An 11,320-nucleotide genomic window follows, 5' to 3' on the forward strand; every position below is an offset into this window, starting at 1 on the left:
ATGTTTGTAATAAAGTGATCTGAGAGTTGAATATGAGGTAGATGTTTGTAATAAAGTGATGTGAGAGTTAAATATGAGGTAGATGTTTGTAATAAAGTGATGTGAGAGTCGAATATGAGGTAGATGTTTGTAATAAAGTGATCTGAGAGTTGAATATGAGGTAGATGTTTGTAATAAAGTGATGTGAGAGTTGAATATGAGGTGGATGTTTGTAATAAATTGATCTGAATATGAGGTAGATGTTTGTAATAAAGTGATCTGAGAGTTGAATATGAGGTAGATGTTTGTAATAAAGTGATCTGAGAGTTGAATATGAGGTAGATGTTTGTAATAAAGTGATCTGAGAGTTGAATATGATGTAGATGTTTGTAATAAAGTGATCTGAGAGTCGAATATGAGGTAGATGTTTGTAATAAAGTGATCTGAGAGTTGAATATGAATTAGATGTTTGTAATAAAGTGATCTGAGCGTTGAATGTGAGGTAGATGTTTGTAATAAAGTGATCTGAGGGTTGAATATGAGGTATATGTTTGTAATAAATTGATCTGAGAGTTGAATATGAGGTAGATGTTTGTAATAAAGTGATCTGAGAGTTGAATATGAGGTAGATGTTTGTAATAAAGTGATCTGAGAGTTGAATATGAGGTAGATATGTGTAATAAAGTGATGTGAGAGTTGAATATGAGGTAGATGTTTGTAATAAAGTGATCTGAGAGTTGAATATGATGTAGATGTTTGTAATAAAGTGATCTGAGAGTTGAATATGAGGTAGATGTGTGTAATAAAGTGATGTGAGAGTTGAATATGAGGTAGATGTTTGTAATAATGTGATCTGAGAGTTGAATATGAGGTAGATGTGTGTAATAAAGTGATCTGAGGGTTGAATATGAGGTAGATGTGTGTAATAAAGTGATGTGAGAGTTGAATATGATGTAGATGTTTGTAATAAAGTGATCTAAGAGTTGAATATGAGGTAGATGTTTGTAATAAAGTGATCTGAGAGTTGAATATGATGTAGATGTTTGTAATAAAGTGATCTGAGAGTTGAATATGAGGTAGATGTTTGTAATAAAGTGATCTGAGAGTTGAATATGAGGTAGATGTTTGTAATAAAGTGATCTGAGAGTTGAATGTGAGGTAGATGTTTGTAATAAAGTGATGTGAGAGTTGAATATGAGTTAGATGTTTGTAATAAAGTGATCTGAGAGTTGAATGTGAGGTAGATGTGTGTAATAAAGTGATCTGAGAGTTGAATTTAGGTAGATGTTTGTAATAAAGTGGTGTGAGAGTTGAATATGAGGTAGATGTGTGTAATAAAGTGATCTGAGAGTTGAATATGAGGTAGATGTTTGTAATAAAGTGATCTGAGAGTTGAATATGAGGTAGATGTTTGTAATAAAGTGATCTGAGAGTTAAATATGAGGTAGATGTTTGTAATAAAGTGATCTGAGAGTTGAACATGAGGTAGATGTGTGTAATAAAGTGATGTGAGAGTTGAATATGAGGTAGATGTTTGTAATAATGTGATCTGAGAGTTGAATATGAGGTAGATGTGTGTAATAAAGTGATCTGAGAGTTAAATATGAGGTAGATGTTTGTAATAAAGTGATCTGAGAGTTGAATATGAGGTAGATGTTTGTAATAAAGTGATATTAGAGTTCAATATGAGGTAGATGTGTGTAATAAAGTGATCTGAGAGTTGAATATGAGGTAGATGTTTGTAATAAAGTGATCTGAGAGTTGAATATGAGGTAGATGTGTGTAATAAAGTGATCTGAGAGTTGAATATGAGGTAGATGTGTGTAATAAAGTGATCTGAGAGTTGAATATGAGGTAGATGTGTGTAATAAAGTGATCTGAGAGTTGAATATGAGGTGGATGTTTGTAATAAAGTGATCTGAGAGTTGAATATGAGGTAGATGTTTGTAATAAAGTGATCTGAGAGTTGAATATGAGGTAAATGTTTGTAATAAAGTGATCTGAGAGTTGAATATGAGGTAGATGTTTGTAATAAAGTGATCTGAGAGTTGAATATGAGGTAGATGTTTGTAATAAAGTGATCTGAGAGTTGAATATGAGGTAGATGTGTGTAATAAAGTGATCTGAGAGTTGAATATGAGGTAGATGTTTGTAATAAAGTGATCTGAGAGTTGAATATGAGGTAGATGTGTGTAATAAAGTGATCTGAGAGTTGAATATGAGGTAGATGTTTGTAATAAAGTGATGTGAGAGTTGAATATGAGGTAGATGTTTGTAATAAAGTGATCTGAGAGTTGAATATGAGGTAGATGTGTGTAATAAAGTGATCTGAGAGTTGAATATGAGGTAGATGTTTGTAATAAAGTGATCTGAGAGTTGAATGTGAGGTAGATGTGTGTAATAAAGTGATCTGAGAGTTGAATATGAGGTAGATGTTTGTAATAAAGTGATCTGAGAGTTGAATATGAGGTAGATGTGTGTAATAAAGTGATGTGAGAGTTGAATGTGAGGTAGATGTTTGTAATAAAGTGATGTGAGAGTTGAATATGAGGTAGATGTTTGTAATTAAGTGATCTGAGAGTTGAATATGAGGTAGATGTGTGTAATAAAGTGATCTGAGAGTTGAATATGAGGTAGATGTTTGTAATAAAGTGATCTGAGAGTTGAATATGAGGTAGATGTGTGTAATAAAGTGATTTGAGAGTTGAATGTGAGGTAGATGTTTGTAATAAAGTGATCTGAGAGTTGAATATGAGGTAGATGTGTGTAATAAAGTGATCTGAGAGTTGAATATGAGGTAGATGTTTGTAATAAAGTGATCTGAGAGTTGAATATGAGGTAGATGTGTGTAATAAAGTGATGTGAGAGTTGAATGTGAGGTAGATGTTTGTAATAAAGTGATGTGAGAGTTGAATATGAGGTAGATGTTTGTAATAAAGTGATGTGAGAGTTGAATATGAGGTAGATGTGTGTAATAAAGTGATGTGAGAGTTGAATGTGAGGTAGATGTTTGTAATAAAGTGATGTGAGAGTTGAATATGAGGTAGATGTTTGTAATAAAGTGATCTGAGAGTTGAATGTGAGGTAGATGTTTGTAATTAAGTGATCTGAGAGTTGAATATGAGGTAGATGTGTGTAATAAAGTGATCTGAGAGTTGAATATGAGGTAGATGTGTGTAATAAAGTGATCTGAGAGTTGAACATGAGGTAGATGTGTGTAATAAAGTGATATGAGAGTTAAATATGAGGTAGATGTTTGTAATAAAGTGATCTGAGAGTTGAATGTGAGGTAGATGTTTGTAATAAAGTGATCTGAGAGTTAAATATGAGGTAGATGTTTGTAATAAAGTGATCTGAGAGTTGAATATGAGGTAGATGTGTGTAATAAAGTGATGTGAGAGTTGAATATGAGGTAGATGTTTGTAATAAAGTGATCTGAGAGATAAATATGAGGTAGATGTTTGTAATAAATTGATCTGAGAGTTGAATGTGAAGTAGATGTTTGTAATAAAGTGATGTGAGAGTTGAATATGAGGTAGATGTTTGTAATAAAGTGATCTGAGAGTTGAATATGATGTAGATGTTTGTAATAAAGTGATCTAAGAGTTGAATATGAGGTAGATGTTTGTAATAAAGTGATGTGAGAGTTGAATATGATGTAGATGTTTGTGATAAAGTGATCTGAGAGTTGAATATGATGTAGATGTTTGTAATAAAGTGATCTGAGAGTTGAATATGATGTAGATGTTTGTAATAAAGTGATCTGAGAGTTGAATATGATGTAGATGTTTGTAATAAAGTGATCTGAGAGTTGAATATGAGGTAGATGTTTGTAATAAAGTGATGTGAGAGTTAAATGTGAGGTAGATGTTTGTAATAAAGTGATGTGAGAGTCGAATATGAGGTAGATGTTTGTAATAAAGTGATCTGAGAGTTGAATATGAGGTAGATGTTTGTAATAAAGTGATGTGAGAGTTGAATATGAGGTGGATGTTTGTAATAAATTGATCTGAATATGAGGTAGATGTTTGTAATAAAGTGATCTGAGAGTTGAATATGAGGTAGATGTTTGTAATAAAGTGATCTGAGAGTTGAATATGAGGTAGATATGTGTAATAAAGTGATGTGAGAGTTGAATGTGAGGTAGATGTTTGTAATAAAGTGATCTGAGAGTTGAATATGATGTAGATGTTTGTAATAAAGTGATCTGAGAGTCGAATATGAGGTAGATGTTTGTAATAAAGTGATCTGAGAGTTGAATATGAATTAGATGTTTGTAATAAAGTGATCTGAGCGTTGAATGTGAGGTAGATGTTTGTAATAAAGTGATCTGAGGGTTGAATATGAGGTATATGTTTGTAATAAATTGATCTGAGAGTTGAATATGAGGTAGATGTTTGTAATAAATTGATCTGAGAGTTGAATATGAGGTAGATGTTTGTAATAAAGTGATCTGAGAGTTGAATATGATGTAGATGTTTGTAATAAAGTGATCTGAGAGTTGAATATGAGGTAGATGTGTGTAATAAAGTGATGTGAGAGTTGAATATGAGGTAGATGTTTGTAATAATGTGATCTGAGAGTTGAATATGAGGTAGATGTGTGTAATAAAGTGATCTGAGGGTTGAATATGAGGTAGATGTTTGTAATAAAGTGATCTGAGAGTTGAATATGAGGTAGATGTGTGTAATAAAGTGATGTGAGAGTTGAATATGATGTAGATGTTTGTAATAAAGTGATCTAAGAGTTGAATATGAGGTAGATGTTTGTAATAAAGTGATCTGAGAGTTGAATATGATGTAGATGTTTGTAATAAAGTGATCTGAGAGTTGAATATGAGGTAGATGTTTGTAATAAAGTGATCTGAGAGTTGAATATGAGGTAGATGTTTGTAATAAAGTGATCTGAGAGTTGAATGTGAGGTAGATGTTTGTAATAAAGTGATGTGAGAGTTGAATATGAGTTAGATGTTTGTAATAAAGTGATCTGAGAGTTGAATGTGAGGTAGATGTGTGTAATAAAGTGATCTGAGAGTTGAATTTAGGTAGATGTTTGTAATAAAGTGGTGTGAGAGTTGAATATGAGGTAGATGTGTGTAATAAAGTGATCTGAGAGTTGAATATGAGGTAGATGTTTGTAATAAAGTGATCTGAGAGTTGAATATGAGGTAGATGTGTGTAATAAAGTGATATGCGAGTTGAATATGAGGTAGATGTTTGTAATAAAGTGATCTGAGAGTTGAATATGAGGTAGATGTTTGTAATAAAGTGATCTGAGAGTTGAATATGAGGTAGATGTGTGTAATAAAGTGATGTGAGAGTTGAATATGAGGTAGATGTTTGTAATAAAGTGATCTGAGTGTTGAATATGAGGTAGATGTGTGTAATAAAGTGATGTGAGAGTTGAATATGAGGTAGATGTGTGTAATAAAGTGATGTGAGAGTTGAATATGAGGTAGATGTTTGTAATAAAGTGATCTGAGAGTTGAATATGAGGTAGATGTGTGTAATAAAGTGATCTGAGAGTTAAATATGAGGTAGATGTTTGTAAAAAAGTGATCTGAGAGTTGAATATGAGGTAGATGTGTGTAATAAAGTGATCTGAGAGTTGAATATGAGGTAGATGTTTGTAATAAAGTGATCTGAGAGTTGAATGTGAGGTAGATGTTTGTAATAAAGTGATCTGAGAGTTAAATATGAGGTAGATGTTTGTAATAAAGTGATCTGAGAGTTGAATATGAGGTAGATGTGTGTAATAAAGTGATGTGAGAGTTGAATATGAGGTAGATGTTTGTAATAAAGTGATCTGAGAGATAAATATGAGGTAGATGTTTGTAATAAATTGATCTGAGAGTTGAATGTGAAGTAGATGTTTGTAATAAAGTGATGTGAGAGTTGAATATGAGGTAGATGTTTGTAATAAAGTGATCTGAGAGTTGAATATGAGGTAGATGTGTGTAATAAAGTGATGTGAGAGTTGAATATGAGGTAGATGTTTGTAATAAAGTGATCTGAGAGTTGAATATGATGTAGATGTTTGTAATAAAGTGATCTAAGAGTTGAATATGAGGTAGATGTTTGTAATAAAGTGATGTGAGAGTTGAATATGATGTAGATGTTTGTGATAAAGTGATCTGAGAGTTGAATATGATGTAGATGTTTGTAATAAAGTGATCTGAGAGTTGAATATGATGTAGATGTTTGTAATAAAGTGATCTGAGAGTTGAATATGATGTAGATGTTTGTAATAAAGTGATCTGAGAGTTGAATATGAGGTAGATGTTTGTAATAAAGTGATGTGAGAGTTAAATATGAGGTAGATGTTTGTAATAAAGTGATGTGAGAGTCGAATATGAGGTAGATGTTTGTAATAAAGTGATCTGAGAGTTGAATATGAGGTAGATGTTTGTAATAAAGTGATGTGAGAGTTGAATATGAGGTAGATGTTTGTAATAAAGTGATCTGAGCGTTGAATGTGAGGTGGATGTTTGTAATAAATTGATCTGAATATGAGGTAGATGTTTGTAATAAAGTGATCTGAGAGTTGAATATGAGGTAGATGTTTGTAATAAAGTGATCTGAGAGTTGAATATGAGGTAGATATGTGTAATAAAGTGATGTGAGAGTTGAATGTGAGGTAGATGTTTGTAATAAAGTGATCTGAGGGTTGAATATGAGGTATATGTTTGTAATAAATTGATCTGAGAGTTGAATATGAGGTAGATGTTTGTAATAAAGTGATCTGAGAGTTGAATATGAGGTAGATGTTTGTAATAAAGTGATCTGAGAGTTGAATATGAGGTAGATATGTGTAATAAAGTGATGTGAGAGTTGAATATGAGGTAGATGTTTGTAATAAAGTGATCTGAGAGTTGAATATGATGTAGATGTTTGTAATAAAGTGATCTGAGAGTTGAATATGAGGTAGATGTTTGTAATAAAGTGATCTGAGAGTTGAATATGAGGTAGATGTGTGTAATAAAGTGATGTGAGAGTTGAATATGATGTAGATGTTTGTAATAAAGTGATCTAAGAGTTGAATATGAGGTAGATGTTTGTAATAAAGTGATCTGAGAGTTGAATATGATGTAGATGTTTGTAATAAAGTGATCTGAGAGTTGAATATGAGGTAGATGTTTGTAATAAAGTGATCTGAGAGTTGAATATGAGGTAGATGTTTGTAATAAAGTGATCTGAGAGTTGAATGTGAGGTAGATGTTTGTAATAAAGTGATGTGAGAGTTGAATATGAGTTAGATGTTTGTAATAAAGTGATCTGAGAGTTGAATGTGAGGTAGATGTGTGTAATAAAGTGATCTGAGAGTTGAATTTAGGTAGATGTTTGTAATAAAGTGGTGTGAGAGTTGAATATGAGGTAGATGTGTGTAATAAAGTGATCTGAGAGTTGAATATGAGGTAGATGTTTGTAATAAAGTGATCTGAGAGTTGAATATGAGGTAGATGTTTGTAATAAAGTGATCTGAGAGTTGAATATGAGGTAGATGTGTGTAATAAAGTGATCTGAGAGTTGAATTTAGGTAGATGTTTGTAATAAAGTGGTGTGAGAGTTGAATATGAGGTAGATGTGTGTAATAAAGTGATCTGAGAGTTGAATTTAGGTAGATGTTTGTAATAAAGTGGTGTGAGAGTTGAATATGAGGTAGATGTGTGTAATAAAGTGATCTGAGAGTTGAATTTAGGTAGATGTTTGTAATAAAGTGGTGTGAGAGTTGAATATGAGGTAGATGTGTGTAATAAAGTGATCTGAGAGTTGAATATGAGGTAGATGTTTGTAATAAAGTGATCTGAGAGTTGAATATGAGGTAGATGTTTGTAATAAAGTGATCTGAGAGTTGAATATGAGGTAGATGTGTGTAATAAAGTGATGTGAGAGTTGAATATGAGGTAGATGTTTGTAATAAAGTGATCTGAGTGTTGAATATGAGGTAGATGTGTGTAATAAAGTGATGTGAGAGTTGAATATGAGGTAGATGTTTGTAATAAAGTGATCTGAGAGTTGAATATGAGGTAGATGTGTGTAATAAAGTGATCTGAGAGTTAAATATGAGGTAGATGTTTGTAAAAAAGTGATCTGAGAGTTGAATATGAGGTAGATGTGTGTAATAAAGTGATCTGAGAGTTGAATATGAGGTAGATGTTTGTAATAAAGTGATCTGAGAGTTAATTATGAGGTAGATGTTTGTAATAAAGTGATCTGAGAGTTGAATATGAGGTAGATGTTTGTAATAAAGTGATCTGAGAGTTAAATATGAGGTAGATGTTTGTAATAAAGTGATATTAGAGTTGAATATGAGGTAGATGTTTGTAATAAAGTGATGTGAGAGTTGAATATGAGGTAGATGTGTGTAATAAAGTGATCTGAGAGTTGAATATGAGGTAGATGTTTGTAATAAAGTGATCTGAGAGTTGAATATGAGGTAGATGTGTGTAATAAAGTGATCTGAGAGTTAAATATGAGGTAGATGTTTGTAATAAAGTGATCTGAGAGTTGAATATGAGGTAGATGTGTGTAATAAAGTGATCTGAGAGTTAAATATGAGGTAGATGTTTGTAATAAAGTGATCTGAGAGTTGAATATGAGGTAGATGTTTGTAATGAAGTGATCTGAGAGTTGAATATGAGGTAGATGTGTGTAATAAAGTGATCTGAGAGTTGAATATGAGGTAGATGTTTGTAATAAAGTGATCTGAGAGTTGAATATGAGGTAGATGTTTGTAATAAAGTGATCTGAGAGTTGAATATGAGGTAGATGTTTGTAATAAAGTGATCTGAGAGTTGAATATGAGGTAGATGTTTGTAATAAAGTGATCTGAGAGTTGAATATGAGGTAGATGTGTGTAATAAAGTGATGTGAGAGTTGAATATGAGGTAGATGTGTGTAATAAAGTGATCTGAGAGTTGAATATGAGGTAGATGTTTGTAATAAAGTGATCTGAGAGTTAAATATGAGGTAGATGTTTGTAATAAAGTGATCTGAGAGTTAAATATGAGGTAGATGTTTGTAATAAAGTGATATTAGAGTTGAATATGAGGTAGATGTGTGTAATAAAGTGATTTGAGAGTTAAATATGAGGTAGATGTTTGTAATAAAGTGATATTAGAGTTGAATATGAGGTAGATGTGTGTAATAAAGTGATCTGAGAGTTGAATATGAGGTAGATGTTTGTAATAAAGTGATCTGAGAGTTAAATATGAGTTAGATGTGTGTAATAAAGTGATTTGAGAGTTGAATATGAGGTAGATGTTTGTAATAAAGTGATCTGTGAGTTAAATATGAGGTAGATGTTTGTAATAAAGTGATCTGAGAGTTGAATATGAGGTAGATGTGTGTAATAAAGTGATCTGAGAGTTGAATATGAGGTAGATGTTTGTAATAAAGTGATCTGTGAGTTAAATATGAGGTAGATGTTTGTAATAAAGTGATCTGAGAGTTGAATATGAGGTAGATGTTTGTAATAAAGTGATCTGAGAGTTGAATATGAGGTAGATGTGTGTAATAAAGTGATCTGAGAGTTGAATATGAGGTAGATGTTTGTAATAAAGTGATCTGAGAGTTGAATATGAGGTAGATGTGTGTAATAAAGTGATTTGAGAGTTAAATATGAGGTAGATGTTTGTAATAAAGTGATATTAGAGTTGAATATGAGGTAGATGTGTGTAATAAAGTGATTTGAGAGTTGAATATGAGGTAGATGTTTGTAATAAAGTGATCTGTGAGTTAAATATGAGGTAGATGTTTGTAATAAAGTGATCTGAGAGTTGAATATGAGGTAGATGTTTGTAATAAAGTGATCTGAGAGTTGAATATGAGGTAGATGTGTGTAATAAAGTGATCTGAGAGTTGAATATGAGGTAGATGTTTGTAATAAAGTGATCTGTGAGTTAAATATGAGGTAGATGTTTGTAATAAAGTGATCTGAGAGTTGAATATGAGGTAGATGTTTGTAATAAAGTGATCTGAGAGTTGAATATGAGGTAGATGTGTGTAATAAAGTGATTTGAGAGTTAAATATGAGGTAGATGTTTGTAATAAAGTGATATTAGAGTTGAATATGAGGTAGATGTTTGTAATAAAGTGATGTGAGGGTTAAATATGAGGTAGATGTGTGTAATAAAGTGATCTGAGAGTTGAATATGAGGTAGATGTTTGTAATAAAGTGATCTGAGAGTTGAATATGAGGTAGATGTGTGTAATAAAGTGATATGCGAGTTGAATATAAGGTAGATGTTTGTAATAAAGTGATCTGAGAGTTGAATATGAGGTAGATGTTTGTAATAAAGTGATCTGTGAGTTAAATATGAGGTAGATGTTTGTAATAAAGTGATCTGAGAGTTGAATATGAGGTAGATGTTTGTAATAAAGTGATCTGAGAGTTGAATATGAGGTAGATGTGTGTAATAAAGTGATCTGAGAGTTGAATATGAGGTAGATTTGTGTAATAAAGTGATCTGAGAGTTGAATATGAGGTAGATGTTTGTAATAAAGTGATCTGAGAGTTGAATGTGAGGTAGATGTTTGTAATAAAGTGATTTGAGAGTTGAATATGAGGTAGATGTTTGTAATAAAGTGATCTGAGAGTTGAATATGAGGTAGATGTTTGTAATAAAGTGATGTGAGAGTTGAATATGAGGTAGATGTTTGTAATAAAGTGATTTGAGAGTTGAATATGAGGTAAATGTTTGTAATAAAGTGATCTGAGAGTTGAATATGAGGTAGATGTTTGTAATAAAGTGATGTGAGAGTTGAATGTGAGGTAGATGTTTGTAATAAAGTGATCTGAGAGTTGAATGTGAGGTAGATGTTTGTAATAAAGTGATCTGAGAGTTGAATATGAGGTAGATGTGTGTAATAAAGTGATCTGAGAGTTGAATATGAGGTAGATGTTTGTAATAAAGTGATCTGAGAGTTGAATATGAGGTAGATGTGTGTAATAAAGTGATCTGAGAGTTGAATATGAGGTAGATGTTTGTAATAAAGTGATATGCGAGTTGAATATGAGGTAGATGTTTGTAATAAAGTGATCTGAGAGTTAAATATGAGGTAGATGTGTGTAATAAAGTGATCTGAGAGTTGAATATGAGGTAGATGTTTGTAATAAAGTGATCTGAGAGTTGAATATGAGGTAGATGTTTGTAATAAAGTGATCTGAGAGTTGAATATGAGGTAGATGTGTGTAATAAAGTGATGTGAGAGTTGAATGTGAGGTAGATGTGTGTAATAAAGTGATCTAAGAGTTGAATATGAGGTAGATGTGTGTAATAAAGTGATCTGAGAGTTGAATGTGAGGTAGATGTTTGTAATAAAGTGATCTGAGAGTTGAA

This window comes from Astyanax mexicanus, unplaced genomic scaffold (genome assembly GCF_023375975.1).
Source record: "Astyanax mexicanus isolate ESR-SI-001 unplaced genomic scaffold, AstMex3_surface scaffold_31, whole genome shotgun sequence".
In the NCBI taxonomy this organism is placed as follows: Eukaryota; Metazoa; Chordata; class Actinopteri; order Characiformes; family Acestrorhamphidae; genus Astyanax; species Astyanax mexicanus.